A 6,842-nucleotide genomic window follows, 5' to 3' on the forward strand; every position below is an offset into this window, starting at 1 on the left:
CTATCCCGCTAACCAGCTTGATGGAACACCCCCCAGGTTGGCATGTTTCTTGTTTTGTCTGTGATGTGTCAGGATGGGATAGAGAGTTTTACGACGTTTGTTTATTTCATGTAGGAATTGGTTGTTGAGTCCGTATTTTGTGCCTTGAAATGCTCCAGTTTGGCGATGATGGGTCGAGGTGACTTGTTAGTGCGGGAGCTAAGACAGTGAACACGGTGGAAAGTGATCTGATTTACAGTGTTGGGTGGGAGTTTGAGCTGGGTTCTAATGAAGTTCTTGGTCAGTGTTTCAGGATTGTCAGATGTGTGTTCAGGTATGCCGGAAAAGATCAGGTTATCACGCATGCTTCTGGTTTGAATTTCCAATATGGTTTTGTGGTAGAAGAATCATAATCATACACTGGAGAAATTTGAGTGTGTTTGTATTACATGTCACTTTGCTTGGGTCTGCATTAAAGTCTTCACCTTTTTTAAAAAAATACTCTCTGGAGGAGATCAAGAAATAAGGGTGTAAAATGACTAGAATAACTTATAAAAAAATAAAAGGCCAGAAGACAACTTGGCAATAATGGTGTAAAGTGATTCCCAATACTTATATAAAAAAAATTGGATATAACCAGGTAGAATTGAATATGCCAGTACATATCCTCAAACAGCTCAAAACCTGTTTTGAAGAGTTTTGACCAACAACGAGTGACGGAGATAAAAATAACAGAATAATTGGTCAAAAATTAGGGAGGGTGGACGATAGGTGTGACCTATGCCGACCCAAGGGAATAAAAACTACGCCCCAAAGAAAAAAACCTTCGGAGCGATTTGGTTCGTTGTAAAAGTGCTAATTGCTCCCCTTTTTTGCCAGCATTAAAGAACACTTTGCTGCTTGGACCTCTGACTCCCTTTTTATTTTCAAAATATAGTTTTTTGATCTGGTATATGTTCCTTCAACAATCTGAGACAACAGTTTCTTTAATTGTTTTGTTTTCTTTTGTGACCAAGTCCATTTTTTCGTTGAGTGTTTTGACGGAGGTTTGGAGAGAGCTGTTGGACTGTTCTAACTTTTCGATGTATTTGTGGGCAAATTCCAGGCTTGAGCAAAGCTCTTTTATATAACCAGTAAGTCAGTCAGTCTGTTTTTTATTGATGGATTGTAGGACACTGACCTCGATTTCTGTTGTCTGAAGATTGTTTGTATCTGTAGATGATGTCTTCTTTCATTTATTAAGGTTGGATGAGACTTGCTGAGGGAGTTGTATCCATTTTGTATTGGTTGTAATGGTGATTGATGAATGCTTCCAGGTCTGCTAATTCTTCCAGTGTGCAAAAAAAAAAAAGTGTTCCAGTTGTGGCTCAGGAGGTGGAGCGAGTTCTAATCGGAAGATTGTCAATTCGATTTCCGGCTCCTCCAGTCCACATGCCGATGTGTCCTTGGGCAAGATACTTAACCCCAAATTGCTCCTGATGGCTGTGCCATCAGTGTATGAATGTGTGTGAATGGTTCATTTCCTCTGATGGGCAGGTTGGGACTCTGCATGGTAGCCCCTGTACCCATTCAGCGTATGAATGTGTGTGAATGGGTGAATGTGATTTGTAGTGTAAAAGCGCTTTGAGTAGTCAGAAGACTAGAAAGGCGCTATACAAGTACAGTCCATTTATCATTTACTGAGGTGTGGGTTATTGTGTTGTAAAATGGAAAGAAAAGGCTCCAAAAGAAGTCAGATAGTCAAAGATCTGTTTGTTTTTACTCAGTGACTGGGCACCGTCATGATGGATCTCACCTCCTTGTGTAATGTCTTGTCTCCTAGAGCATGACACAGACAGTGTAACGGCTCTTGTCAATTAGATGTATTTATCTTTTTAATAATTCTGCCTGGCTTGTAGCAGCTTTTCTCCCCCTAGTGCGTTGGATAGGTTAGGGGAGTATGGCTTGGGAGTGGAGCGGCAACTCAAGTTGGGCTGCCTGAGCTGGCTCGCAGGCGTCACTTCATATTCAGGAGAGAGGGAGAGAGGGAGAGGAAGAACTTGCACAACAGAAGAAAATTACATTCAGGAGAGAGAGAGAGAGAGAGAGAGAGAGAGAGAGGCAATACAGCAGAAGAAAACTACATTCAGGAGAGAGAGAAAAAAAGAGAAGTAGCAACATGCTGGTCCAGTCAGCAGTTCAAGCAGAAAAAACAAGGTAAATTACTGCATCCATGGCCGTCAGAAACAGATTATACTAACATGATAAGACAGACAAATGGAGAATACACATAATATTTCTGTATAAATTGTATTTTTCATTCCATAGTGTTTCCACTGATAAGAATTATCATTCTCTTCTCACTTTTAGAACCTTTTTTTTCAGAGACACCAATTGGAGCAGCAGCCTGCTGGTCCAGTGAGCAGTTCATGTAGGAACAGGAGGAAAAACCAAGGTAAATGCCTGCATCCATGGCCAGTGTCAGTTAGTCTCAGTTAGAGAATGGATGAGAATGGGTGAGAATAAAGCACAGAGGACGCCCCATTTCTGGGTTTGCCTGAGGCCCCCAAATCACTAAGCCTGCCCCTGTGCATAATTTTATGGTAATTAGTGGCCCTCTTGCTATTTGTTTGATCAGAATTTGGGAAATACGTTTGTGTTGTGAACTGACCACAAGTTCTTTGTCTTTCTTTTATGGCACTTCACTGAGACTGCAGGCCCAGTGGTGCTAACAGCCGACGTAGGATTGGGGGGTCCCATGGTGTTCCCCCTCACCTGCACTTCACAGCCCCAGATTGTACTTTATTTTTGCTTTTTCTTATTTTATTCATTAGTAACAAATTTTCTTTTTTTCGCAGTGTGTGTGTAGGGCACAGGCACATATAATGGTGAGTAACCTGTCCCCATTGACCTCTTTAGTGGTCTCTCCCTTGCTGTGCAATATAGTATATGTTCTTAAAAAAAGGAAATGATTACTATATTTTAGTGGATGACAGGTTTCAAATAAATTAATGTAAATTTTAGCCACTTTACAATCTTATTCCTGTGTTGTGTATGTATACATATACTTTTTTCCCTCCAAATATGAAAAAATCTTGAGTTTTGGGAGAAGTCCTTGTATCTCTTCTTCATAGACTGCACAGTGTATATTTTATTAAATCTGTGGGGATTGGCCAGTCTAGGAGTTGCCTGGGGATTGTCATTAAGGGCCATTGCAGCAAAGTGTCAGTAGTTAAATCTAGGCCTTACTATGACCTGGCCACACTAGGGCAGCATGAGACAGAGCCTGAAAGTGGGTGTTAAGAGCAACAGTTTAAAAGGAAAATACCTGGTGCCTGATAACTGCTGCTCCAATTATGGATCTATTGCGGCATCAGTCAAAGAATGATGTTACTTGATAGAAATAACACAAATAAACAATTAAAATATGTTCATTACTGAAAGAGCAGAAAGGATGTGAGGAAGCAATAAATCTCAGCAGGCAAGATAAGATGGCTACATTTGTACTATAGCCAAGTAAGCAGCGGTAATGCTTTAACCATCCATTCTGTATAGTCATAGAGAACAGAACTGAGTGAAACTCAAATAACAACAGTGATTGCACAGCTGTATAGGACTGTATATACTTTTCCTAAATAAGCCAAGGTGCACTTGGAATGAAAAATAAGAAAAGAGGAACGGAAAAGCCTTTTGGCTTGCGAAAAAATAAGAACATTTAAAGAATGGTGTCATGATTCATTCATTATTCAAATTCTATACACGTAATATTTTCATGAGTAAATACGATGTTCGAGCCGGCATTGGTGCTGTTATTCCCGTTTCCACATGTAGTTTGATTAATCTACAGTATTACTATCATGCAGTATTATTAATATTGCAGTAAAGCTGTTTCTACATCAGCCTGACAGTTCTTTACAGTTCCTCCAGACAAGCTGACCAATCAATTAAGACATTCTGATCAAAATTGTGCTGTTCACTAAAAAACTTCTGCAAAGGATACACCTGTGCTTCCTTGCTCAAAGCTCCTTTGGGAGCCTCCTCTGTCCTCTCTCCTTGTCTCCTTCTCATTTAAGACTTATTTAAGGGTTTGGAAAATCCTTGATGATGTCATTTAAGGGTTTGGAAAATCCTCCATCCTCCAGCACATGAGTTAGTCTGGGAGGCTCTGCTTTATCTAGAGAGTAAAGAAGAGAAGAGAAATCTGAATCTTCACTGTCAAATTCTGAGCTTTACAACACAGGTTTGTGGAAGTGTGTCATAGCTCAAACAAAGGAGATTTCTGAGGACCTTAGAGGAAGAGTTGCTGATACTTACAAGGCTGGAAAGGGTTACAAAACCATTTCTAAAGAGTTTGAACTCCACCAGTCGACTGTCAGGCAGATAATGTACAAATTAAATACATCCAACACCATTGTTATCCTCCCAAGGAGTGGTTGAATAACAAAGATCATACCAAGAGCAGATGTGTAATAGTCTGGGAGGTCATAAGGGACCCCTTTGTAACATCTAGGAAACTAAAGGCCTCTCTTGCAATAGCTAAAGTCAATGTTGATGAGTCCACCATCATGAGAACATTGAACATCAATGGACAATCTACAGTTTGCTCAAGACTATGGAATTGGAAAGGATTTGAAAATTGTTCTGTGGATGGATTAGATGAAAATTGAACGGCTTGAATGAGAAGCATTGTTTGGCGATGAGCAAACACTGCATTCCAGCATAAGAACCTTATCCCATCTGTGAAACATGGTGGTGGCAGTATCATGGATTGGGCCTGCTTTGTTGCCTCTGGACCAGGATGGCTTGCAATCATTGATGGAGCTATGAATTTTGAGTTGTACCAGCAAATTCTACAGGGAAATGTCAAAGTATCTGTCTGTGAACTGAAGTTCAACAGAAAGTGGGTCATGCAGTAAGCCAACAACCCTAAATACACAAGTCAAGTCGCTCTACCAAAGAATGGTTAAGGCAGAAGAAAATGTTTTGGAATGGCCGAGTCAAAGTCCTGGACTTAATCATGCTGTGGAAGGACCTGAAGCATGTAGTTCATGCAGAGAAACCCACCAACATCCCAAAGTTGAGACTGTTATGTAAGGAGGAATGGGCTAAAATTCCTCCAAGCTGATGTGCAGGGCTGATAAAGTTACTGGAAACATTTGGTTGAAGTTATTGCTGCAAAAGCAGGGCACACCAGTTACTGAAAGCAAGGGTTCAAGACACAAGCCTGACACAAGTGTGTAAGATTTGACAGTTTTCCTCAATAAATAAATGAATAAGTTTAATGTTTTTGTCTCATTTGTTTAATTGGGTTCCCTCTATCTAGTTTTAGGACTTGTGTAAAAATCTGATCACACTTAATGTCATACTTATGCATAAATAGAGAACATTCAAAAGGGTTCACAAACTTTCAAGCACCACTGTATAACGCATGAGTGTGTGTGGTGTGGTCACTGTGGTTGTAATTTTGTTTTTTTTTGTTTGTTTTTTTTTACAAAAGGATGTTACTTAAAGAAAAAACAGACACAACAGTTTTGGTTGCAACAGTTTATTTTATCATTCAAAAAGAATGGACCCCATTAAAACATGTGACTATAAGCCAAACTTTATCTGTCAACATAAATAATATTGCACAATTTACTTAATCAAAGTGCATATGCCAAAAACATTAAAGGAATAGTTGGAAATTTTGGGAAATTATTTGCTTTCTTGCCAAGTTAGATGAAAAGATGCTCTCATTTTGATACAGTAAATATGAAGCTACAGTTTGCTGTTGGCTTCGCACAAATACTGGAAACAGCTAGTCTGGCTCCGTCCAAAGTAGGGCTGTAACTAGATCAGAATTTCCTGTTTGGCTGCATATTTAACTTTTTGGGGAGGGATGGAGGTTGGTGGGGTTTTTGTATCTTATTTTGTCATGTGATTGTGCTTCCTGTTTTTTCTCAACTATAGATATTTTTCAGTTTTATAAATACTCATTATTACAAATATTTTTTCTTCAGTACACCCTACCTTACTATTCCTACACCTGCAGAGCAGCAGCCCCAAACTAAACTAATATAACAGCCAACATCTCAAGTTGGACATTTTATCTACAAGAAGTCAATGAAATAAAGTGTGTTCTGGTCATAATCCAGTAATAAAAATTCATCTCTCCTGTGTGGCTGCTGATCACACTGGATGGCAGGGAGTGCTACTAGCATCTGGCTCAGGACTAAATTAGTTTAATCAGCTTGGCTAGTATTCAGCTTCGGTGCTGAGAGTATCAGAGCAGCAAATAGAGACAAGCTCTACTGCTTTGCGTCATTCCATCATCCTTCTGTTTCCATCACAATTAGGTTAGTTTTGTAGTTAGGTGACTACACAGTAATGCAGCTATTTTGTTTTATTTTTTAAGTACTATGATTTGACTGAAAAAAATGAGGTTCTCTAATGAACACATTATATTTAATTTGTTTAATCTGCATAAAGAACAACACATTGTGCTTTTATAGGTGATTATGTGCTGAACTATTTTTTGGCCAGCTGCACTTCTCATAGCCATGAGGTTGCCAGGCAACAAACAGAGACTTCAGGAAGTTCTCCTAAGCTAAGTTTAGCTAAGCTTAGCTAACCATCTGCTGGCAGTAGCTTCATTATTTAATGTACATGAGAGTGGTATCACGCTTCTCATCTAATTTGCAAACAAGCACATTTAGCAAAATGTCAAACTATTCCTTAAACCAGTGGCTCCCAACCTTTCTCCTTAAGGGACCCCTATTTACCATTGAGTGAACAGGAAATGATTGGTCACTATAATAACTCATATTATAGTCAATGCAGGAAGTTTGTGTAAAACTAGCAATTTGGAGGAAATTTTAACAGTTTATTTCCTGTGAATATTGCAA

Source organism: Thunnus maccoyii, chromosome 3 (assembly GCF_910596095.1).
Source record: "Thunnus maccoyii chromosome 3, fThuMac1.1, whole genome shotgun sequence".
In the NCBI taxonomy this organism is placed as follows: domain Eukaryota; kingdom Metazoa; phylum Chordata; class Actinopteri; order Scombriformes; family Scombridae; genus Thunnus; species Thunnus maccoyii.